We start from the raw sequence: 26,983 nt of genomic DNA, 5'->3' as shown, positions 1-26,983 counted from the left end.
GCTTTAATCTGTCTGAACTCACTGACAGATGGACTGTAAGAGACATTTGGGCAGCTGTGTATTAATATGTCTCACTGACTATATGAAGATTCTGCTGCTGTCCATTCATATTGGAGCTGCTGTATATTTGGGCCGAGGGCGCCACCTGCAGTGTGGAGGCGGCACTGGGTGGATGTGAAGAATGAGACTGATGTGAGAGCAGCTGTTTGTCACCGCCCCTTCCTTCCTGTTGGCACTTTAGTTTCACTTCGTGTGCTCGTCGTCGTGTCGCAGCTTCTTGTCTCCATCTAAAGGTTTGTAAGCTTTGACACTTTTCACTGTGTGACTCTTGAATGACTCTTTGTTAGTTCACTTCCTGTAGAAACTTGTTAAAGTGGAGTTCAGTTTCCACCATGAGAGGAGGATCAGTGAGGACCGGACAGACACGTCCCTCCAAACCCTCTGAAGAAGAACACAAACTCTTCAGTCCGGACTTTAACACTCTTCACTTCTTACTCTCACAGTTTGTCACCAACTATTTAGACTATAAAAGAAAAGTTAAAGGTCCACGCAAGCGCACAGTAACATGTTTTTTTTAGTAGAGAGAGGCTCCTTAGTTATTTGCACGCGCGTGTCAGTGTTTGAATAAACAGATAAGGGTGCGCGCAAGTCTCAGTCAGTTACTTTCGGTTCAGTGCGTCGGGGTCGAGAGCGCGCAAAACGCACTTTGGGTTCATTTGCTCTGTTACGCACCTGTGGCGCACTTGAGCGCATGCTGGGATCAGAGCTCTCCGCGTCATGACGCACGGACACTTTGGATCCTTTTTGTTCAGAGGAAACTTTGGGTGCGCTCCGAATCACATCCTTTTTACGTTTAGTAGGTCCTGCAGCTGCCCTTAAAAAGTACCTCCTGTTCCATGCAGTCTGCACACAATCAGGACAGACTACTGTCTCATAACAGGACAACCTGAACTTTGACCCTCCTGCTGCTTTACTCGTTACCATGGAGACAAAGCTAACGCCTCTTTCATCCACAGCTACAGAGCCAGAAGACACAAATTCATGGTGTGAATAGCCTTCTCATTTTCTGAGGAGAAGATGTTTTTGATGTGTTGTTTGGTTTCATTTTCAAATCTACCAAATGAGCGTCTCCAGTTGTTGTACTTAGATTTGTAGATATGATAATGAGGAAACAAACAGGGAGTGCTGCACTGGGTTAAGGCTCTATGTAGTTAGCTGTAAAACATCAGGTGCTCTTGGAGGACGGGGCAAATAGTCACATACAGATAAAAAACAAGGACTGTCCAGCTCACTCAGTGTAAAAGTCCATGGTACAGGCAGGCAGTCCAAAAATGCATATTTTTCATTTCCTGTCACTTAATGTGCAGGTTTGTCACAATATAGAACAATTCTTACTTCATCTCACTGTTGTTTCTTTTTATTTGGCATTGAACCTGTTGTCTTGTTACTAGATATGTAAAGTACTCATAGTAAACACTACATTTACTTCATTTTCATTTGCACTTTCTTTCTATGATTTTTAACTCCAGTCAGAGAGCCTGGGATGCATCTTTGGACTGCCTTTCAACTTGACAAGATAATGATCAGCTGGGTAATATCTGTGTGTCATTTTAAAGGACACTTCCCTTACAGATGTAAAGCTGTCATGTGTCTGCAGCTCAGTCGATGTGACGTATCGTCCGCTGTGCAGAGGATTGTGGGTCAGAATAAACAGAAAAGCGTGCTGGATTGTAAACTGTAAAACACGACAGGATGGAGTAGAACATTCTGGTATTTTTGGCATACTGCACAGTTGGAACGCACAGTTCCAGTAGAATTTAATATGTGATCTAGTTTTTGTCATGTTGGTGTTTCTGACTTTATTTTAAAGTTGAGTTCAGTTTTAAAAGAATTAATTTCCCTCTTTAATCTTCATGTTGAGACAGAAACGTGATCCTGGTGATGATCCATCAGGACATGAAAGTTTTTACTGGTCGATGACATTTAGAGAGAAACTGGTTTTATGTTTGTAAGTGAGCGTCTGCATAAAGAAGGTGTTCAAAGCACATCAGCCATATTCAATCAGCACAGAAATAATGATGGCTGTTATTATTTTGGGTGAACTGAGTGTGTCAGCTCAAAGTGACATGCTGCAGTTTCCCTTTGTGCCACCAGAGGGCCACAGATCCACCAACAGCCTGACTGAGAAGAGACATTAGTGGTGGACGTCACGTGACTCAGAGTCCATCAGTGATAATCAGGAGGTTGAGTCCAGGAGAAATGATGTAAAGGATGAATGAGTGATGACGTGCTGATCAATGATTGGACTGATGCTCTCAGTGTTTCCTCTACAGATGAAGGTAGAAAGTCTCTGGGAGCTGATGGGATTGATTGTGGATGATGTGACGAGCACATTGGAACATTTGAAATGTTGAAGAGCTTTTCAGAGTCGCTCAAACACAAGTGAAAAGTGAGGTCATTCCCAAAGACAGACAAAGACAAAGCAACATGAAGTGTGTCCCTGTGGTGTAGAAGAGGACACATTATGAACTCTAACAGAGGCTGAGAAAACCTTCTTCTTCCTTCACATCATTTCACTCACTGTTGTTCTCTCTCTCATGGAGTCTCTGTCCATAAATGTGCTGCCATGTGTGAATGAAGCTGTAAGAAACATCAGCGTAAACGTCTCCTCTGTCTCACTGAGCAAATAACAAATCCATGACGGCAGCAGTGTCACATATTTCCTGTGTGAAGAGGGCTTAAAAGAGCCAGTCTGCCTCCAGTCTGAGTCCTGATGGAGCACATGGTCCCACTCAGATCAACAGAAAACTCTTTGTGTCCACAGACCTGGTCCAGACAGCAGAGAGCTGCAGAGTGATGAAGTCCATGAGAAGAAACTGAGTAAGTGGACCTTTGATTGATTCCAGTCTCTAATGTGTCTCTGTTGGTTCATGTGTTCACCTCCTGTCTTTGATCCAGACTCCACAGCACAAAGTTTATCTGACAACAAACACTTTAAAGTCTAATGATGAACCTGTCTGTCTGTCTGTCTGTCTGTCTTCATCAGGAGGCTGCAGGTTATCACCAACATGAAAAGGTATCACACTCAACACTTGACATCACATTTGATCCTGTTTCACCTTCAACATGTTCATCAACTCTTTAAACTGAATATCTTTTTTTTTCATTTGTACATCAAACTGTTTTTGGAGAATATCATCTGCAGATTCATTGACAGTGAATTAATCATTTGTTGCAGCATAAAGACAAGTATACATGTATCTCTGTGTCAGACATTAGCTTCCTTGGTGCAGTGTGCACCTCACTGATGAAACATTATCAGTTCAAATCCCAGCTGTGACAGAAAATATAGTGTTGAGTTCCCCTTATGTGACACATAACTCCACCTTGTTAAACCATAATCTTCAGCTGTCAGCACTCACACACATTTTCTTCAGTAAATTCAGTTCTAGTTAAACATTGCTGTGTTGATCCTTTTCCTGTTGATATCTGATAGTTTCTCCAGCAGCTGCTGAGGCTGAAGACTAAAAACTGAATTTCCCTCCCTGCTGGTCTTCCTCTCTGTGTGCTAGGATCCATCAGAGACCAGACTCACCTGGACCTGAACCTGAACCTGACCCTGACCCTGACCCCAGCTGTGTGTCCCCCAAGTCTGACCCGTCACATGAACATGGCATCGATCTTAAAGGACAAAAACTCTCTGCTGCACAGTAAGCTGACATTAAATGTCAAATGAAGCTGACAGCTTCCCAGTTTAACTGGTCTCCTGCTGCTGATATTTAAGTTCTCTATAAAGAAAAGTGGGCAGTGGAGGCTGCTGATATTTTGTCCTGTTGGGTGAAAAGGACCATAGAGTCAAACTAAAACTACATGTCAGGTCATCAGTCACTTCCTGGATAAAACATGAAGAGATTCTATGATCTGATATGTGTCCAAACTACAGTCATCACAGTCTGTATGAATACAGGCAATCAGTGAGGAACAGAGGACATTACAGTCCACAGTGACTGACAACAGGTTCAATCAAACTGATCAGCATCAGGTCGATGTCATCAGAAAATAAAAGTGCATCCCTCTCAAATAAACAACTGAACATGTGTCAGAGAGCTACAGTTCAAGTGATGAAGGTTTTTATTTTAACAGCATTGAGATGTTTGTAAGAACTTGTCAGGTGTGTGAAGATGTAGAGTGAAAGATGGTTTTCAGATTGAGGTGGAAGATATTCAGTGACTCTGCTGTCCTGACTTCAGCAGGAAGTTCATTCCACCACTGTGGGACCAGAACAGAGAGGAGTCTTGACTGAAATGAGAGACCACAGGGTCCTCTGAGGGACAGGGTGGACAAACGTCCAGAGGTAGAGGAGGAATGTAGGGTCTGACCGTGGTTTCTTAGTATTAAGGACCAGGTCCCTTCACTTCCATCACGAAATACTGTCTGTCTCCACCCAAGCAGTGCTCAAACATCAATCCAAATTCATCTACATTGAGTTTGAAAGAGACTGAATGTGTGAGAGATAACTAAGTTTGCTCCTTAAGTGCTCCTCTCTGATGTTTACATGTTCTTTTAGTGCACACTAAGGCCCAATTCCAATCCGATCCCTTACAGACTCACTCACTCAATCAATCAATCAATCAGTCAATCAATCAATCAATCAATTTTATTTATAAAGCCCAATATCACAAATCACCATTTGCCTCACAGGGCTTTACAGCATACGACATCCCTCTGTCCTTAGGACCCTCACAGCTGATCAGGAAAAACTCCCCAAAAAAAACCCTTTAACGGGGAAAAAAACGGTAGAAACCTCAGGAAGAGCAACTGAGGAGGGATCCCTCTTCCAGGACGGACAGACGTGCAATAGATGTCGTACAGAACAGATCAGCATGATAAATTAACAGTAAGCAAGATGCAGTAATAGAATATGAGAGAGAGAGAGGGAGAGAGGGAGGGAGAGAGAGGGAGGGAAGGAGAGAAGGTGCCCGGTGTATTATAGGGGGGTCCTCCGGCAGACTAGGCCTAAGTCAGCCTAACTAGGGGCTGGTACAGGGCAAGCCTGAGCCAGCCCTAACTATAAGCTTTATCAAAGAGGAAAGTCTTAAGTCTAGTCTTAAATGTGGAGACGGTGTCTGCCTCCCGGACCGTAACAGGAAGATGATTCCACAGGAGAGGAGCCTGATAGCTGAAGGCTCTGGCTCCTGATCTACTTTGGGAGACTTTAGGGACCACGAGTAACCCTGCGTTCTCAGAGCGCAGTGTTCTGGTGGGATAATATGGCACTATGAGCTCTCTAAGATATGACGGAGCTTGACCATTTAGAGCTTTATAAGTTAACAGTAGGATTTTAAATTCAGTTCTGGATTTTACAGGGAGCCAGTGCAGAGAAGCTAAAACAGGAGAAATATGATCTTGTTTCTTAGTTCCTGTTAGTACACGTGCTGCTGCATTCTGAATTAGCTGGAGAGTTTTTAAGGACTTACTAGAGCTACCTGATGATAGAGAGTTACAGTAATCCAGCCTTGAGGTAACAAAATCATGGACCAATTTTTCTGCATCTTTTCGAGTCAGGATAGGCCTAATTTTCGCAATATTACGCAGATGAAAAAATGCAGTCTGTGACGTTTGTTTTAAATGAGAATTAAAAGACAAATCTTGATCAAATGTTACTCTGAGGCTTCTTACGGTAGTGCTAGAGGCCAGAGCAATGCCATCTAGAGAAACTATGTCATCAGATAAAGAGTCTCTGAGTTGTTTGGGGCCAAGAACAATAACTTCAGTTTTGTCTGAATTTAACATCAGGAAATTGGTGCTCATCCAGGTTTTTATGTCTTTAAGGCAGTTATGGAGTTTAGTTAATTGATTACTTTCTTCTGGCTTCATCGATAAATCCAACTGAGTATCATCCACATAACAATGGAAATTTATAGTGATTTCTAATGATGTTACCTAAAGGAAGCATATATGGAGTAAATAGGATTGGTCCAAGCACAGAACCTTGCGGAACTCCAAAACAAACTTTAGTACGTAAGGACGATTCATTATGAACGTGAACAAACTGAAAACGATCAGATAAATAAGATTTAAACCAGCTTAGTGCAGAACCTTTTAGGCCAATTAAGTGATCCAGTCTCTGCAGTAGAATTTGATGGTCAATTGTGTCAAACGCCGCACTAAGATCTAATAAAACAAGTACAGAGACAAGTCCTTTGTCTGAAGCAATCAGAAGATCATTTGTAATTTTAACTAGTGCTGTCTCAGTGCTATGATGCACTCTAAATCCTGACTGAAATTCCTCAAATAAATTATTATCATGGAGAAAATCACACAGCTGGTCTGCGACTACTTTCTCAAGGATCTTTGACATAAAGGGAAGATTAGATATTGATCTATAGTTGGCTAACACCTCTGGATCCAGGGTGGGCTTTTTTAGTAGAGGTTTAATTACAGCTACCTTAAAAGACTGTGGTACATAGCCTGTTAATAAGGATATATTGATCATATCTAATATATGAGTGTTAACTAAAGGAAAGACCTCCTTAAGTAGCCTAGTTGGGATGGGGTCTAAGAGACACGTTGATGATTTAGATGAAGAAATCACTACAGTCAATTCTTGAAGAGAAATCGGGAGAAGCAATCTAAATATATATTAGGTCTTACAGCTGTGTTTGAGGTTAGATAGGTACTATCTGAGGGCAGGAGGTCATGAATTTTGCCTAAAATTCTAATAGTTAGAATTTTGTCATTAAAAAAGCTCATAAAATCATTACTACTAAGGGCTAAGGGAATACAAGGCTCAATAGAGCTCTGACTCTCAGTCAGCCTGGCTACAGTGCTGAAAAGAAACCTGGGGTTGTTCTTATTGTCTTCTATTAGAGCTGAGTAATAGTTTGCTCTGGCATTGCGGAGGCCCCTCTTATAAATTTTGAGACTGTCTGTCCAGATTAAACAAGATTCTTCCAGTTCGGTTAATCGCCAATTCCTTTAAAATTTTCGAGATATTTGTTTTAACTTACGGGTTTGAGAGTTATACCAAGGAGCGAACTTTCTTTGCTTTTTTAACTTCTTTTTAAGAGGAACTACAGAGTCAAGTGTTGTTCGCAGCGAGCCTACGGCGCTATCGACAAAATGATCAAAGTCGGTACAGGAGACCTCTGTTACTGAAGGACTTGGTATTGAATTTAACGACGAAGTAATCTTTTCCTTAAATTTTGCGACGGCACTATCTGATAAACATCTAGTATAGTAACTGTTGCTGAGTGGCGTGTGATCGAGTAAAAAAAAATCAAAAGTAATCAGATAATGATCCGATAGCGAGGGATTCTATGAAAAGACTTTGAGGTTATCAATTTCAATTCCATACGTCAGAACTAGATCGAGGGTATGGTTAAAACAGTGAGTGGGTTCATGTACACCCTGACTGAAGCCAATGGAGTCTAATAATGAGATAAACGCGGTAGCCAGGGAGTCATTATCAACGTCGACATGAATGTTAAAATCGCCTACAATAATAACTTTATCTGATTTAAGAACTAAACTGGATAAAAACTCTGAGAATTCAGATACAAATTCAGAATACGGGCCAGGAGCACGGTACACTATAACAAATAAAAGTGGCTGCGAGGTTTTCCAGGTCGGATGTAAAAGACTAAGAACGAGGCTTTCAAATGAATTAAAATCTAGTTTAGGTTTAGGGCTGATTAACAGGCTAGAGTTAAAAATGGCTGCAACTCCCCCTCCTCGGCCGCTGCCTCGAGGAATGTGGGTATTATTATGACTGGGAGGAGTGGATTCAATTAGACTAACATGTTCATCTTGACACAGCCAGGTTTCAGTGAGACTGAGTAAATCAATATGATTATCTGATATTAATTCGTTTACTAACACTGCTTTAGACGATAGAGACCTGATATTTAACAGTCCACATTTAATTCTCCTGTTTTGTCTTTCTGTCACAGAAGAGGTTTTAGTTTTTATGAGGTTGTTATGCACAACTCTTCTTTGTTTAATTTTAGATGTAAATAATTTAGGTGGTTGGGGGACAGACACCGTTTGCATAAAACTATGAAAACTACGGCTGGGTAACTGAACTAGAAGCTCTGAGAGGCGTTTAGGACTGCGACTCTAAGTCCTGATCTCAACTCTGGGTTGTCAGGGATTTAAATTTAATAAAGTTTGCCAGGTTCCTAGAAATGAGAGCAGCTCCATCCAAAGTGGGATGAATGCCGTCTCTCCTAATAAGACCAGGTTTTCCCCAGAAAGTTTGCCAATTATTAACGAAACCCACATCATTTGCTGGACACCACATGGACAGCCAGCGATTAAACGATGACATGCGGCTAAACATGTCATCAGTGGTCAGATTTGGGAGGGGTCCAGAGAAAACTACAGAGTCCGACATTGTTTTTGCATATTCACACACCGAGGCAATATTAATTTTAGTGACCTCCGGTTGGCGTAACCGGGTGTCATTGCCGCCGACGTGAATAACAATCTTACTGAATCTACGTTTAGCTTTAGCCAGCAGTTTTAAATTTGATTCAATGTCGCCCGCTCTGGCCCCAGGGATACATTTGACTATGGCCGCTGGTGTTGCTAACTTCACGTTTCTCAGAATAGAGCTGCCAGTAACCAGAGTTTTATCCTCAGCGGGTGTTGCTGAGTGGGGAAAAGCGGTTGGAAAAGTGAACAGGCTGGTGGTGAGCCGTGGGCTTCGGCTTGGAGCTGTACTTCTGGCGAACCGTAACCCAACCTCCCAGCTGAACGGGAGTTACCGGAGGACAGTTAGCAGAGGCTAAGGCTATGCTATGTGGCTCCGCACCGGCTACAGGGGGCTGGCTAACTACCGCAGCCGCTGAATGGTTTTCCATGGTGCGGAGCCGCGCTTCTAATTCACTAAGCCTTGGTTCCAACACAGCAAATAAGCTACACTTGTTACAATTACCACTCTCGCTAAAGGAGGCAGAGGCATAACTGAACATTTGGCACACCAAGCAAGAAAGAGCAGAGGGAGAAGTAAAGCTAATGTAGCTACCAAGGCTAGTAACGTGCAAACAACAGCTAAGAGATTCGCGAGAAAGTCGTAGAAGGGAGGAGAGCTATAAGTGCTTAAACAGAACCAGTGTGGGTTAAGACTTGAAGTAGATGTTAAAGCAACTGAGGTGAGAAAGCAGGCAAGTGGAATTCACCAGAGCAGTACAGAGACGCTGTCACAGAAACACCGGAAATGACACAACTCGCTTTCCGCAATACGTCAGCATAGCAGTTCCACTAACAACTCACTGACTTAGAGGTGCGTTCATGTTAAGTGCATGAGTGTGTGAGGGCTGTCCCATTGTCAGATCGTCAAGTCAGCGAGTCAGTAAGTGAGCCCTTTATGCCCCCTTACCGTAGGTCAGCATCAATGCAGGCTTACAGTAAGGAAATTACCTACAGTTCATAGCGTTGTGACGTCAAATACAGGGGTTGCTCTCGGAACACCGGAAGTAACACAGTCAGCAGATATGCAAACGGTAACTATATACATATAAATATAAGATAGATATCACTAAATCACAACACTTTTGATGCTGGTTTAAAAAAACATTCATATGGTAAAAACACAGTAAATTCATTATTTCATACTTACCTCTTGCCCATTTTGCAACGCAAGTGCTTGGATAAGAATTGACTGATCAGGGAGTCTGTCCCTCACACACCTTGTGCGTGCTGACAACAACCGATAAATGATCACGCCCAGAGCTGCCAGTGTCAACAACATTTTGTAAAGAGGGGGATAAGTGCTGTCCCATTCCTATTCATAGCATCCGGAGCCCTTTCAGACTCTCACACTCAATCACTTACAGCTGACGTCAGTTAAGTCAGTGAGGGTTCAGGGCTTGAGTCTTTCGGGGCCGGATTGGAATTGGGCCGAAACCTTAGTTTGAGGTGCTGTGGCAGGTCAACAGTGTTCAGTCTTAGCAAATTTGTACATGAATCTGTTATTCAAGAATATAATTGGCAGATTCATAGACATTTGACAATGACAAATAAGACTTATCGCAAAGACGTGATTAAATGGCAAATAAAATAACTTTTACTGTCCAATAAAGCCTTTGAGGCAGAAAGGTTCATTAAATGTTCAGTAAATGTCAGTGTTTCTATCAGTTTCCAGCAGGAGAGAGAAAAGTCCCCTGTACTCAGCTGTGTGTCCATGAAGAGTGATTGGTCTATGGGTCGTCTGATTGACATCAAAGATGGACGTCCTTCTTCTGACCTGCTGTAAGTAAATAAAACTGTTGATTGAAACAGATAAACTAACTGCTCTGATCCTCTGCAGATTTTTGTCGAGGCTTGGGGACTAGCTGAAGTGGTCTGGGTACTAGTTCCAGAATTTTGGGGATTAACTGCAGCAATATGGCAAGTACTTTGAGAAAACTGTATGTATCCAATGTAGTGGTCCGGGGACTGGCTGCAAAGGACAGCAGAAGAGGTGCAGAGGCTTGGGGACTAGCTGTGGTGGTATGGGGAGTAATTTCAGAACACTAAAAATTAGATGCAGAGGTGTAGGGACGTGCTATGGGGCATTGGGACTACTTTCAGGGCTCTGTTAACAAATTGTAAAGCTATGGAGACTTGCAGTAGGTGCTTGGGAACTAGCTACAGAGGTCTATACACTAACTACAGAAGTTTGGGGACCACTTGTAGAGGTCTGGAGGCTTTTAAGAGTTTCCTGTTGGAGGGTCACCCATATGTGTCTCAGCCTTTGGTGGTAACTAGGCTTTGGTTTTTTTAGAAACACCCTCTGATTAAAGCCAAAGTCCCAGATTGCAGATCACAACCACAGTCAGCGAAATTAGTGCAGGACTCACCCACAAATGACCAAGACAAAGGTTTATCACTGACAGAAACTGACCCTACTCCCAGGTGTGCCGTGGCCCAAACCAAACCTAGGTGTCAAGAGCTGTGGCAGGTCAACAGTGATTCATCTTAGCACATTTGTACATTTGTACATGAATCTGTTATTCAAGAATATAATTGGCAGACTTGACATTTGACATTGACAAACAAGACTTGTCGCAAAGACATGATAAAATGGCAAATAAAATAACTTTTACTGTCCAATAAAACCTTTGAAATCAGCCACAGAAATCCTGTATGTTCAGTAAATGTCAGTGTTTCTATCAGTTTCCAGCAGCAGAGAGAAAAGTCCCCTGTACCCAGCTGTGTGTCCATGAACAGTGATTGGTCTATGGGTCGTCTGATTGACTTCAAAGATGGACGTCCTTCTTCTGACCTGCTGTAAGTAAATAAAACTGTTGATTGAAACAGAAACTAACTGCTCTGATCCTCTGCAGATTTTTGTCGAGGCTTGGGGACTAGCTGAAGTGGTCTGGGGACTAGTTCCAGAATTTTGGGGATTAATGGCAGCAGTATGGCAAGTAGTTTGAGAAAACTGTATCAATCAATCAATCAATCAATCAATTTTATTTATAAAGCCCAATATCACAAATCACAATTTGCCTCACAGGTTTTTACAGCATACGACATCCCTCTGTCCTTATGACCCTCACAGCTGATCAGGAAAACCCCCCCAAAAAAACCCTTTAACGGGGGAAGAAACAGTAGAAACCTCAGGAAGAGCAACTGAGGAGGGATCCCTCTTCCAGGACGGACAGACGTGCAATAGATGTCGTACAGAACAGATCAGCATGACAAATTAACAGTAAGCAAGATGCAGTAATAGAATATGAGAGAGAGAGAGAGAGAGAGAGAAGGTGCCCGGTGTATTATGGGGGGTCCTCCGGCAGACTAGGCCTAAGTCAGCCTAACTAGGGGCTGGTACAGGGCAAGCCTGAGCCAGCCCTAACTATAAGCTTTATCAAAGAGGAAAGTCTTAAGTCTAGTCTTAAATGTGGAGACGGTGTCTGCCTCCCGGACCGTAACAGGAAGATGATTCCACAGGAGAGGAGCCTGATAGCTGAAGGCTCTGGCTCCTGATCTACTTTGGAGACTTTAGGGACCACGAGTAACCCTGCGTTCTCAGAGCGCAGTGTTCTGGTGGGATAATATGGCACTATGAGCTCTCTAAGATATGACGGAGCTTGACCATTTAGAGCTTTATAAGTTAACAGTAGGATTTTAAATTCAATTCTGGATTTTACAGGGAGCCAGTGCAGAGAAGCTAAAACAGGAGAAATATGATCTTGTTTCTTAGTTCCTGTTAGCACACGTGCTGCTGCATTCTGAATTAGCTGGAGAGTTTTTAAGGACTTACTAGAGCTACCTGATGATAGAGAGTTACAGTAATCCAGCCTTGAGGTAACAAAATCATGGACCAATTTTTCTGCATCTTTTCGAGTCAGGATAGGCCTAATTTTCGCAATATTACGCAGATGAAAAAATGCAGTCTGTGACGTTTGTTTTAAATGAGAATTAAAAGACAAATCTTGATCAAATGTTACTCTGAGGCTTCTTACGGTAGTGCTAGAGGCCAGAGCAATGCCATCTAGAGAAACTATGTCATCAGATAAAGAGTCTCTGAGTTGTTTGGGGCCAAGAACAATAACTTCAGTTTTGTCTGAATGTAACATCAGGAAATTGGTGCTCATCCAGGTTTTTATGTCTTTAAGGCAGTTATGAAGTTTAGTTAATTGATTACTTCTTCTGGCTTCATTGATAAATACAACTGTGTATCATCCGCATAACAATGGAAATTTATAGAGTGATTTCTAATGATGTTACCTAAAGGAAGCATATTCAGATTCAGATTCAGATTCAGAATACTTTATTAATCCCCGGGGGGAAATTGTTTTTGTTCCAATGCTCCGTGCAAAGTAGAGATAGAAATACAGCATGAAAGGAAACAAGAGATAAAGATGAAGATATAAATAAGATACTAAAATAGCCAATGAAATAAATAAGATAAATATTAAAGTAGACATTAAAATAAAATAAAATAAAATATTAAAGTAGACATTAACATAAAATAAAATATTAAAGTAGACATTAGAATAAAATAGAATAAGATAAAATATTAAAGTAGACATTAACATAAAATAAAATATTAAAGTAGACAATAAAGTGAAATAAATAATAAAAATAGTAAAGTAGACAATCTGAAATATATACAATATTCAATGAAAAGGTTGTAGCGTTATAAATGAAATAAGAATGAGTAATTATATTGTGTGTTTTGTTTTATAAATAGCCAAATGAGTCCGATAATCAAAGGGAGGAGTTGTATAGTTTAATGGCCACAGGTAAGAATGACTTCCTGTGGCGCTCAGTGGTGCATTTAGGAGCAATCAGTCTCTGGCTGAAGGTGCTCCTCACTTCGACCAGAGCGTTGTTGAGAGGGTGAGAGCCATGCTGAAGTATCGCCCGCACCTTTGACAGCATCCTCCTGTCTGACACTGCTGTCAAAGGGTCCAGCTCCACCCCACAACGTCACTGGCCTTTCTGATCAGCTTGTTGAGTCTGTTGGCATCGGCTACTCTCAGTCTGCTGCCCCAGCACACCACAGCAAACAGAATAGCACTGGCCACCACAGACTCATAAAACATCCTCAGCATAGTCCGGCAGATGTTAAAGGAGCGGAGCCTCCTCAGAAAATAGAGGCGGCTCTGTCCCTTCTTGTAAAGGACTTCAGTGTTCTTAGTCCAGTCCAGATTATTGTCTATGAACACACCCAGGTACTTGTAGTGTTCTACAATGTCCACGTTATGCCCCAGGATGGAAACTGGGGTCACTGGTGTCTCGTTCTCCTCAGATCCACCACCAGCTCTTTTGTCTTTGTTGTGTTGAGCTGCAGGTGGTTCAGCTCACACCATGAGACAAAGTTATTCACCACAGCCCTGTATTCAGCCTCCTCACCCTTGCTGATACATCCAACTATAGCAGAGTCATCAGAAAACTTCTGAAGATGACAAGACTCTGTCTGGTAGCTGAAGTCCGTGGTGTAAAGGGTGAAGAGGAAAGGAGAGAGGACAGTACCTTGTGGAGCCCCGGTATTGCTGACCACTGTGTCTGACACACAGTGCCGTAAGCGCACGTACTGTGGTCGGCCAGTGAGGTAATCCACAATCCAGGACACAAGGGGAGGATTAACCAGCATCGCCATCAGCTTGTCACCCAGTAGAGCAGGCCTGATGGTATTGAAAGCACTGGAGAAGTCAAAGAACGTGACCCTGACAGTGCTCCCTGGCTTGTCCAGGTGGGCGTAGATGCGGTTCAGCAGGTAAATGAGGGCATCCTCAACTCCAATCCGGGGCTGGTAGGCGAACTGGAGGGGATCCCGCTGCGGCCTGACCATAGGCCTGAGCTGCTCAGGGCGAGTCTCTCCAGGGTCTTCATGATATGTGGACGTCAGTGCCACGGTCGGTAGTCCGAGAGACCGCTGGGCTGCGGCGTCTTTGGCACTGGAGCAGGCAGGGCGTCTTCCATATCACAGGGACCCTCTGGAGGCTCAGGCTCATTTTGAAGACACGATGAAGCACTCCACAGAGTTGTTTGGCGCAGGCTCTGAGAACCCGTGGGCTGACACCATCAGGGCCTGCAGCCTTACCAGCGGGGAGTTTGCTCAGCTGTCTCCTAACATGTAGAGGTGTAAAGAGTGCAGGTTGAGGAGGGGAAGAGTTGAAGTCCAAAGTGAGAGGAGGGCAGGTAGCATGGGAACCAGAGGAGGTGTGAGGAGTGGGGGATGGGTGTGAGGGGCTCACCAAGTTGGATGAGGTGCTATCAGGAGGAGGAGGAGGGGGGGTCAGGAGTGGTGGTGGCTGGAGACAGTCAGCAGGAGAGCCAACAGGGGCCGGGGCTGCAGTGTCAAACCTATTGAAGAACAGATTTAACTCATTGGCCCTAGCCACACTACCATCAGCTCCACTGCTAGTTGGTCTGTAACCGGTGATGGTCCTCAAACCACTCCAGACCTCGCTCATGTTATTCTGCTGGAGTTTCCTCTCCAGCTTCCTCCTGTAGCCGTCCTTAGCCTCATTGATCTTTGCACTCAGCTCCTCTGAATGTCCTCAGCTCCTCCCTGTTGCCACCTCTGAAAGCCCTTTTCTTCAGGTTGAGTATGGCTTTGATGTCCTTTGTTACCCAAGGCTTGTTATTTGGGTAACACCGCACAGTCCTTGCTGGGACAATGCCGTCCACACAGAAATTAATGTAGTCTGTAATGCACTCAGTAAGCCCATCAATGTCCTCTCCATGTGGCTCACAGAGTACATTCCAGTCAGTCACCTCAAAACAGCCCTGCAGTGTCTCATAGCAGTCCTCTGACCATGTCCTCACTGTCTTTGTGGTCACAGGCAGCCTCTTCACTAGAGGCACATAGCAGGGGGTGAGAAGCACCAAGTTATGATCTGATCTACCCAGCGGGGGAAGGGACGTGGAGGTGTATGCGTCCTTTACATTAGCATACAGCAGGTCCAGGCTCTTCTCCTCTCTGGTTTTACAGGTCACATACTGGGTGAATTTCGGAGTGTCTTTTAATCGAGACATGGTTGAAGTCACCGAGATTATAATGAGCACTCGGGTGGGCAGTCTGTAGTCCGGCTATTGTAGAGTGGATGACGTCACATGCCGGCGTCGGGTTAGCGGACGGGGATATAAGCAGCCACTACAATAGCATGTGAGAATTCACGGGTAAATAGTAAGGACGGAGGCCCACAGCTAACAGTTCAATATCCGGGCTGCAGATGCGGTCTTTGACTGTGATGTGACCAGGATTGCACCACCTGTTGTTCACGTAAACAGCAAGCCCACCTCCTTTACGCTTACCGCTCTTAGTGCAGTCCCTGTCAGCCCGGACAGTGTGGAAACCCACGGTGGAAACATTGTGGTCAGGAACATCCGTGTGTAGCCATGACTCCGAGAAAATCATCAGGCTACACTCCCGGTATTCCTGATGACTCCGGGTTAGTGCTGTAAGCTCGTCCATCTTATTCCCCAGTGATCTCACGTTGCCCATGATGATAGATGGGAGACACGGCTTGAATGTCTTCCTCTCCATAAGTCTCCGGTGTTTCGCTCCTTTCCGCCGCCGTAGCAATCTTTTCCCTCTGCAACCCCGGTGTGTTTTCCTCCAAAGTTCAGCAGGGATATCCTCCCTCACCGTAGCCAAGCCGGCCGGCTTCAGCTCCATCAGCTGATCCCTGGAGTAAACAATGCAGTGTTGCTGAGCGACGGTCGAGTGGCAGAGTAAAAGGAGCGATTCCACCACAAGCAAAGCAACAAAAACTCTCCACACAAGCATGATTAGAGAGGACGTAGCTTAATAAATAACTAAAGTAAAAACAGAACAAGTAAGATAAAGAAGAGAGGAAAAAGTAGAAAAACAAAGTTAAAGTAAGCAGGAGCGGCTGGAACAGGCTGCATACACCGTGGCGCATGCGCACTATGCTAGAGTACATAGGATTGGTCCGAGCACAGAACCTTGCGGAACTCCAAAACAAACTTTAGTACGTAAGGACGATTCATTATGAACGTGAACAAACTGAAAACGATCAGATAAATAAGATTTAAACCAGCTCAGTGCAGAACCTTTTAGGCCAATTAAGTGATCCAGTCTCTGTCGCAGAATTTGATGGTCAATAGTGTCAAATGCCGCACTAAGATCTAATAAAACCAGTACAGAGACAAGTCCTTTGTCTGAAGCAATCAGAAGATCATTTGTAATTTTAACTAGTGCTGTCTCAGTGCTATGATGCACTCTAAATCCTGACTGAAATTCCTCAAATAAATTATTATCCTGGAGAAAATCACACAGCTGGTCTGTGACTACTTTCTCAAGGATCTTTGACATAAAGGGAAGATTAGATATTGGTCTATAGTTAGCTAACACCTCTGGATCCAGGGTGGGCTTTTTTAGTAGAGGTTTAATTACAGCTACCTTAAAAGACTGTGGTACATAGCCTGTTAATAAGGATATATTGATCATATCTAATATATGAGTGTTAACTAAAGGAAAGACCTCCTTAAGTAGCCTAGTTGGGATGGGGTCTAAGAGACACGTTGATGATTTAGATGAAGAAATCACTGTGGTCAGTTCTTGAAGAGAAATCGGGAGAAGCAATCTAAATATATATTAGGTCTTACAGCTGTGTTTGAGGTTAGATAGGTACTATCTGAGGACAGGAGGTCATGAATTTTGCCTCTAATAGTTAGAATTTTGTCATTAAAAAAGCTCATAAAATCATTACTGCTAAGGGCTAAGGGAATACAAGGCTCAATAGAGCTTTGACTCTCAGTCAGCCTGGCTACAGTGCTGAAAAGAAACCTGGGGTTGTTCTTATTGTCTTCTATTAATGCTGAGTAATAGTTTGCTCTGGCATTGCGGAGGCCCCTCTTATAAATTTTGAGACTGTTTGTCCAGATTAAACGAGATTCTTCCAGTTCGGTTAATCGCCAATTCCTTTCAAATTTTTGCGATATTTGTTTTAACTTACAGGTTTGAGAGTTATACCAAGGAGCGAACTTTCTTTGCTTTGTTGACTTCTTTTAAAGAGCAGCTACAGAGTCGAGTGTTGTACGCAGCGAATCTACGGCGCTATTGACAAAATGATCAAAGTCAGTACAGGAGACCTCTGTTACTGAAGGACTTGGTATTGAATTTAACAACGGAGTAATCTTTTCCTTAAATTTTGCGACAGCACTATCTGATAAACATCTAGTATAGTAACTGTTGCTGAGTGGCGTGTAATCGAGTAAAAAGAAATCAAAAGTAATCAAATAATGATCCGATAGCGAGGGATTCTGTGGAAAGACTTTGAGGTTATCAATTTCAATTCCATACGTCAGAACTAGATCAAGGGTATGGTTAAAACAGTGAGTGGGTTCATGTACACCCTGACTGAAGCCAATGGAGTCTAATAATGAGATAAACGCGGTAGCCAGGGAGTCATTATCAACGTCAACATGAATGTTAAAATCGCCTACAATAATAACTTTATCTGATTTAAGAACTAAACTGGATAAAAACTCTGAGAATTCAGATACAAATTCAGAATACGGGCCAGGAGCACGGTACACTATAACAAATAAAAGTGGCTGCGAGGTTTTCCAGGTCGGATGTAAAAGACTAAGAACGAGGCTTTCAAATGAATTATAATCTAGTTTAGGTTTAGGGCTGATTAACAGGCTAGAGTTAAAAATGGCTGCAACTCCCCCTCCTCGGCCGCTGCCTCGAGGAATGTGGGCATTATTATGACTGGGAGGAGTGGACTCATTTAGACTGACATATTCATCTGGACACAGCCAGGTTTCAGTGAGACTGAGTAAATCAATATGATTATCTGATATTAATTCGTTTACTAACACTGCTTTAGACGATAGAGACCTGATATTTAACAGTCCGCATTTAATTCTCCTGTTTTGTCTTTCTGTCACAGAAGAGGTTTTAATTTTTATGAGGTTGTTATGCACAACTCCTCTTTGTTTAATTTTAGATTTAGATAATTTAGGTGGTCGGGGGACAGACACCGTTTGCATAAAACTATGAAAACTATGGCTGGGTAACTGAACTAGAAGCTCAGAGAGGCGTTTAGGACTGCGACTTTGAGTCCTGGTCTCAACTCTGGGTTGTCAGGAATTTAAATTACTAATAAAATTTGCCAGGTTCCTAGAAATGAGAGCAGCTCCATCCAAAGTGGGATGAATTCCGTTTCTCCTTATAAGACCAGGTTTTCCCCAGAAAGTTTGCCAGTTATTAACAAAACCCACATTGTTTGCTGGACACCACCTGGATAGCCAGCGATTAAACGATGGCATGCGGCTAAACATGTCATCAGTGGTCAGATTTGGGAGGGGTCCAGAGAAAACTACGGAGTCCGACATTGTTTTTGCATATTCACACACCGAGGCAATATTAATTTTAGTGACCTCCGGTTGGTGTAACCGGGTATCATTGCCACCAACGTGAATAACAATCTTACTGAATCTACGTTTAGCTTTAGCCAGCAGTTTTAAATTTGACTCAGTGTCGCCCGCTCTGGCCCCAGGGATACATTTGACTATGGCCGCTGGTGTTGCTAACGTCACGTTCCTCAGAATAGAGCTGCCAATAACCAGAGTTTTATCCTCAGTGGGTGTGTCGCTGAGTGGGGAACGCGAACGGTTACCCAACCTCCCGGCTGTACGGGTGTTACCGGAGGACCGCTAGCAGAGGCTATGCTATGTGGCTCTGCACCGGCTACGGGGGGCTGGCTAACTACGGCAGCTACTGAATGGTTTTCCATGGTGCGGAGCCACGCTTCTAATTTACTGAGCCTCACTTCCAACGCAGCAAATAAGCTACACTTATTACAATTACCACTGTCGCTAAAGGAGGCAGAGGCATAACTGAACATTTGGCACACCAAGCAAGAAAGAGCAGAGGGAGAAGCCATCGCTAACTGTGAAGTTAATGTAGCTACCAAGGCTAGTAACATGCAAACAACAGCTAAGAGATTAGCAGGGAAGTCGTAAAAAGGAGGAGCGCTATAAGTGCTTAGACAGAACTAGTGTGGGTTAAGACTTGAAGTAGATGTTAAAGCAACTGAAGTGAGAAAGCAGAAAGCTGGCTAGTATAATTCACTGGAGCAGTACAGAGATGCTGTCACAGAAACACCTGAAATGACACAACTCACTTACCGCAATACGTCAGCACGTCAGTCAGTGACTCAATGTACCCAATGTAATGGTCCGGGGGACTGGCTGCAAAGGACAGGAGAAGAGGTGCAGAGGCTTGGGGACTAGCTGTGGTGGTATGGGGAGTAATTTCAGAACACTAAAAATTAGATGCAGAGGTGTAGGGACATGCTACAGAGCATTGGGACTACTTTCAGAGCTCTGTTAACAAATTGTAAAGCTATGGAGACTTGCAGTAGGTGCTTGGGAACTAGCTACAGAGGTCTATGCACTAACTACAGAAGTTTGGGGACCACTTGTAGAGGTCTGGAGGCTTTTAAGAGTTTGCTGTTGGAGGGTCACCCATATGTGTCTCAGCCTTTGGTGGTAACTGGGCTTTGGTTTTTTAGAAACACCCTCTGATTAAAGCCAAAGTCCCAGATTGCAGATCACAACCACAGTCAGGGAAATTAGTGCAGGACTCACCCACAAATGACCAAGACAAAGGTTTATCACTGACAGAAACTGACCCTACTCCCAGGTGTGCCGTGGCCCAAACCAAACCTAGGTGTCAAGTGCTGTGGCAGGTCAACAGTGATTCGTCTTAGCACATTTGTACATTTGTACATGAATCTGTTATTCAAGAATATAATTGGCAGACTTGACATTTGACAATGACAAACAAGACTTGTCTCAAAGACATGATAGAATGGCAAATAAAATAACTTTTACTGTCCAATAAAACCTTTGAAATCAGACACAGAAATCTTGTATGTTCAGTAAATGTCAGTGTTTCTATCAGTTTCCAGCAGCAGAGAGAAAAGTCCCCTGTACCCAGCTGTGTGTCCATGAAGAGTGATCGGTCTATGGGTCGTCTGATTGACTTCAAAGATGGACGTCCTTCTTCTGACCCACTGTAAGTGAATAAAACTTTTGACTGAAACAGATGAACTAACTGTTGTGATCCTCAGTCATGAGACACAGAATCAGGTGTCCATCATTTACAGTGTTGTTTACATCTGGTTTTCATTCTGATCAATCATGACAGAACACGTCTTTAACTAACTGGTCTGTGTGTGTTTTTGTAAATGATATAAGTTCTACAGTCTCCTGGTGCAAACATCATGTGAGCTCACTGTTGATGATTCCTCCACAGAGTGGACCAGGAGAGCTCAGAGGTTCCCAGTGCTCAGTCTGCCCAGCAGCATCAAACACACCTGGACTCCATATTTATGGTCTGTACATGTACAACAACTACTTTGACATCTATTCTGTTCACAATCATCTCCATGCTGCACTTTTTACACCAGTGGATTGTCAGTGTGTCCAACATGGATCTGATGTTTGAGTGTGTCATTCATATAATATTCTGTTCCAGCTGCTGGAGGAGAACATCCTCACTTTTGTGAAGAACGAGCTGAAGAAGATCCAGAAGGTTCTGAGTTCAGATTACCCAGAATGCTTAGAGAGTCAGAGGGAGGATGGGGAGGGGTTGGATGGTGAGGATGAAGAGCAGAGGAGGAGCAGCAGAGAGGCATTTCTGAAGATCACACTGAACTTCCTGAGGAGAATGAAGCAGGAGGAGCTGGCTGACTGTCTGCAGAGCAGTAAGAGGATTTCTATAAAGATTTAACATGATGGATAAATGGGGTTTACTAATGTCTCAAGAGACGGACCAAAATATATTCATATACTCATTCTTTGAGGAAATGACATGTTGAAATATTTTCTTTGTCTTACTGATCTTCTTTGTTGTGTTCATTCAGGAAGTCGTGCTGCAGTCTGTCAGCGTAAACTGAAATCTAACCTGCAGAAGAAGTTCCAGTGTGTGTTTGAGGGGATCACTAAAGCAGGAAACCCAACCCTTCTGAATCAGATCTACACAGAGCTCTACATCACAGAGGGAGGGACTGCAGAGGTCAATGATGAACATGAGGTCAGACAGATTGAAACAGCATCCAGGAAACCACACAGACCAGAAACAACCATCAGACAAGAAGACATCTTTAAAGCCTCACCTGGAAGAGATGAACCAATCAGAACAGTGATGACAAAGGGAGTGGCTGGCATTGGGAAAACAGTCTTAACACAGAAGTTCACTCTGGACTGGGCTGAAGACAAAGCCAACCAGGACATACTGTTCACATTTCCATTCACTTTCAGAGAGCTGAATGTGCTGAAAGAGAAAAAGTACAGCTTGGTGGAACTTGTTCATCACTTCTTTACTGAAACCAAAGAAGCAGGAATCTGCAGGTTTGAAGAGTTCCAGGTTGTGTTCATCTTTGACGGTCTGGATGAGTGTCGACTTCCTCTGGACTTCCACAACAATGAGATCCTGACTGATGTTACAGAGTCCACCTCAGTGGATGTGCTGCTGACAAACCTCATCAGGGGGAAACTGCTTCCCTCTGCTCGCCTCTGGATAACCACGACCTGCAGCAGCCAATCAGATCCCTCCTGACTGTGTTGACATGGTGACAGAGGTCAGAGGGTTCACTGACCCACAGAAGGAGGAGTACTTCAGGAAGAGATTCAGAGATGAGGAGCAGGCCAGCAGAATCATCTCCCACATCAAGACATCACGAAGCCTCCACATCATGTGCCACATCCCAGTCTTCTGCTGGATCACTGCTACAGTTCTGGAGGATGTGATGAAGACCAGAGAGGAAGGAGAGCTGCCCAAGACCCTGACTGAGATGTACATCCACTTCCTGGTGGTTCAGACCAAAGTGAAGAACATCAAGTATGATGGAAGAGCTGAGACAGATCATCACTGGAGTCCAGAGAGCAGGAAGATGATTGAGTCTCTGGGAAAACTGGCTTTTGATCAGCTGCAGAAAGGCAACCTGATCTTCTATGAATCAGACCTGACAGAGTGTGGCATCGATATCGGAGCAGCATCAGTGTACTCAGGAGTGTTCACACAGATCTTTAAAGAGGAGAGAGGACTGTACCAGGACAAGGTGTTCTGCTTCGTCCATCTGAGTGTTCAGGAGTTTCTGGCTGCTCTTCATGTCCATCTGACCTTCATCAACTCTGGAGTCAATCTGATGGAAGAACAACAAACAACATCCCAAAGGTCTAAAGTCTTCAGAGACAAACAGAATCTGAAGTATCTCCACCAGAGTGCTGTGGACAAGGCCTTACAGAGTCCAAATGGACACCTGGACTTGTTCCTCCGCTTCCTCCTGGGTCTCTCACTGCAGACCAATCAGAGACACCTTCAAGGTCTGCTGAGACAGACAGAAAGTAGCTCACAGACCAATCAGGAAACAGTCCAGTGCATCAAGAAGAAGATCAACGAGGATCTGTCTGCAGAGAGAAGCATCAATCTGTTCCACTGTCTGAATGAACTGAATGATCGTTCTCTAGTGAAGGAGATCCAACAGTCCCTGAGTTCAGAAAGTCTCTCCACATATAAACTGTCTCCTGCTCAGTGGTCAGCTCTGGTCTTCATCTTACTGTCATCAGAAGAAGATCTGGACGTGTTTGACCTGAAGAAATACTCTGCTTCAGAGGAGGCTCTTCTGAGGCTGCTGCCAGTGGTCAAAGCCTCCAACAAAGCTCTGTAAGTACAGAGACAGTTGGATTCATATATCATAACTTAAATACTCTGTTGTCTTTTCAATTTATTGCTTTTTTTTCTCTATTGTTGATAGGCTGAGTGGTTGTAACCTCTCAGAGAGAAGCTGTGAAGCTCTGTCCTCAGTTCTCAGCTCCCAGTCTTCCAGTCTGAGACACCTGGACCTGAGTAACAACCACCTGAAGGATTCAGGAGTGAAGCTTCTGTCTGATGGACTGAAGAGTTCACACTGTACACTGGAAACTCTCAGGTCAGGATTCATCAACATGTTCAACTGATGGCCACTTAAATCCTGATTTACATTAGTTGATAAACTCATAACCATCACAGGATTGTCTCTGCTGATATGATTTCAAACCAGTTGTGTTTTGTGTTTCAGTCTCTTTCCATCAACATGTTTTATCTTGTTTTTTTCTCTGTTGTTGGAACTTGAAATATCAGAGAGGAATCAGTAATGTTGTCAGATAGTTGGTGGACATTAGTGGGTGTTTGGTTGGGACTAGAACAAAGTCAGTAATAATGTTGATGTAACCCCACAGTAGGCGACAATATGGCAGGACTGTGGTACCCACCCTCACATTATGTGACATGTGTGTTGTTTTGTGTGTTTGCAGTCTGTCAGGCTGTCTGATCACAGAGGAAGGCTGTGCTTCTCTGGCCTCAGCTCTGAGCTCCAACCCCTCCCATCTGAGAGAGCTGGACCTGAGCTACAATCATCCAGGAGACTCAGGGGTGAAGCTGCTGTCGGCTGGACTGAAGGATCCACACTGGAGACTGGACACTCTCAGGTATGAAGAGGCCTGCTGCAGCCACACACACTCAGTCTGATAGAGGAGGTAGAGCTGGAAACTTTGTCTCTGTCACACTGTCAGCCTGGCTCATATGACCCTGACACACCAAGCTGACCTCAAACAACCACAGCTGATAAACACTGACTCATCAAACTGTTTGTGTCCCACATTGAAAAAGAAAGAAAGAAGGAAGCGCTGCTTGGATAAACAAGGTTCTGACTCTGCAGGTGCTCTTCAGTGAAGTAGGTGAATTGATACTGAACAAAAAACCAAGGAAGTCTTGCTGTTTGTAAAAAATGCAAAGAACCAAATAAAAAAGCTGAGGCACTCCGTCTTCAGGTAAAAATATATAAAGTAACTTTTATTTGAGCAAAGGTAACAAGACAGACCTACACGTATCGACCAAAGTCTTCTTCAGGGTCTGACAAACAACTAATCAATCTCAATTATATACAAGTGAGATTGGCATTCTGTTTGACACAAATATGTAAACAGCAGAGGGTGTGAAAGGTGTAGGCAATATAGATGTGTCAAACAAAAAAACAGGGAAAAAAGGGGAACACCAGAAAAGTCACAGAGAACATGTAGACATGTCATTGTGACAAAAACAAAGGAGGTCACTCATCAGGAGTAAAACAGGTGGTTTCAAAGCTCCAATAATCAATACTTGTATATTGACAATGGATCAGCTGACTGTAATGGTCAAGTGTTGTGTGGTGGTGATGAACCCACAGTAAACTGTTGAAACACCACCTGCTCAGGTACACTGAACTAAAACAATATCAGCTGATTAATAATAAGTGATGAACATGTCAGTCCATGTGGAGACAATAACAAAGCTGTGTGTATGAGTGATGTAATGTCCATGTTTCCATGGTGAAAGAGGAAGTGCTGCTCTGACCCCCCTCCTCCTTTCAGGGTGGAGCCTGCTGGAGTCCGATGGTTGAGACCAGGTCTGAGGAAGTGTAAGTGTTTTTCATTTGATCTTCAAACTGTGACATCACTCATTCAAATCTCTGATGTCATCATCAGAGTGATGATAGATGAATAACTGCAGCTGTATTGTGTCTTCTTCTCTCCATCAGATTCCTGTGAACTCACAATCGACACAAACACAGTGAACAGACACCTCAAACTGTCTGACAACAACAGGAAGGTGACACGTGTGGAGGAGGATCAGTCATATCCTGATCATCCAGACAGATTTGACCACTGGCCTCAGCTGCTGTGTAGAACTGGTCTGACTGGTCGCTGTTACTGGGAGGTCGAGTGGAGAGGAGATGTTTATGTATCAGTGAGTTACAGAGGAATCAGGAGGAGAGGAGAGAGTGATGACTGTGGGTTTGGAAGGAATGATCAGTCCTGGTGTCTAAACCGCTTTGATGGTGGTTACTTTGTCTGGTACAATAATACAGTAACATCTTCCTCCTCCTCCTCCTCCTCCTCTGGTAGAGTAGCAGTGTATGTGGACTGTCCTGCTGGCACTCTGTCCTTCTTCAGAGTCTCCTCTGACACACTGATCCACCTCCACACCTTCAACACCACATTCACTGAACCTCTTTATCCTGGGTTTGGGCTCCTGTCACCTGGTTCCTCAGTGTCTCTGTGTTCTCTGTAGGAGGGAGAGTCTCCTCCTGTTTGAGAAACTTTATCATGTACAGAATGTGTGTAGGATGTGAGTTTGTCCTGAGGGTGGCGCTAAAGAAAACACTCTGGACTCCACAGATGATTCGTTTTCTGCTCGACTGTTTTTATTGATGACTTTTGTGTAAACTTTTAATTTCTCTTCATTCTCCCTCCAAAGTTTTCCTCCAGTGGTCAGAGTGAGTAACTGCAGCTCTCTCCATAAAACACTGTTCATATTCATACACACAACTGCATACTAGCCTTTCCTGTGAATCCTTTCAGAATAAAGTGTTGCACTTCCTGTCTGTGTTCCAGTGAGTCATTTACTTGATACTTTTACTGCACTACATCTCAGAGGAACATGTTGTACTTTTACTGTACTACATTTATCTGACAGCTTTAGTCTCTTTACAGATGGAAGGTGAGGGATCTTATTGTTGTTGGCTAATTTAACTAACCTCTGCTTTAGTCTCTTTCAGCCTTTCATGTGAATCTGTTCATATGTTTTAGTCCAAGATTGGAGTTGCTGAAAGTTTCTTGTGTACTACTATCTTAAATTACTATCTAATACATATTCTTGTAGCACCCTCTGTTTTCGGTTTATTCATGTAGCCATATATAAGTTAATATATCTAGTGGTCTCTGTGAGGTTGTACTGTGTACTCATTGATGGATTACTGAAAGGCCCAACTGGGCACACACCCAGGGGCCCAAGGTTTCAAGAGGCTCCCTGACCTTCTCCTTGAACTGCAAAGAGACACAAAGTAACACAAAATAACCACAAAAGACAAAACATTACTTCAAGGAGAAACAAATTATCTCAAAAAGACAGAATTGCCACAGCGAGACACAATACAATCAAGACACAAAACTACAGAAAGACACATGTTTTCATGAGGAAACGGAGTATAGACAAGGTTCTGGCCTCTGTGTGTCATTACTCATTGCATGTTTCAAGGCATATTTGATGCCTGTTGATCTTGGTAAGGAAGTGTAAGATCAGTATTTTTTGATAGGACAATGAATCTGGCTCCAGCAGAGGGGAAAAGCCCTGTGAAACTGCTGCCAGAAACTTCCAACAAAGCTAAATGCTTTCCTGTATTGTTTCCAAAAGGAAATACTACCAACCACAAATATATGCAGCAGAGATTAACATTATCCTGGTATGTAAATCTCTTTTAGATGTGCACAGAATGTAGAATACATCTTTAATGCTCAGTACAGTATCGGAGGTCCAACAAGTTGTTTTCAGTGTTTTTATAGCCTCATGGAAAGGACAAGCAGGTTTCAGACCTGCGACAGTTGATTTGTTGAAAGATGAGAAATCTATTGAAAAAAGGTTTGTTCTATGATCGATTCCATTTTTTTAGGTGTATTAGAGGTACCCAAGCTTTTTGTCAGG

General features: G+C 43.4%; 1 pseudogene; it reads left to right on the top strand.

Annotated features, from left to right (window-relative positions):
- Positions 1-218: 218 nt before the first annotated feature.
- Positions 219-25,882, top strand: LOC125903021 (NLR family CARD domain-containing protein 3-like; annotated as a pseudogene).
- Positions 25,883-26,983: the final 1,101 nt, after the last annotated feature.

This window comes from Epinephelus fuscoguttatus, linkage group LG16 (assembly GCF_011397635.1).
Source record: "Epinephelus fuscoguttatus linkage group LG16, E.fuscoguttatus.final_Chr_v1".
Taxonomy (NCBI): domain Eukaryota; kingdom Metazoa; phylum Chordata; class Actinopteri; order Perciformes; family Serranidae; genus Epinephelus; species Epinephelus fuscoguttatus.
This window is presented reverse-complemented; position numbering and strand designations above follow the sequence as displayed.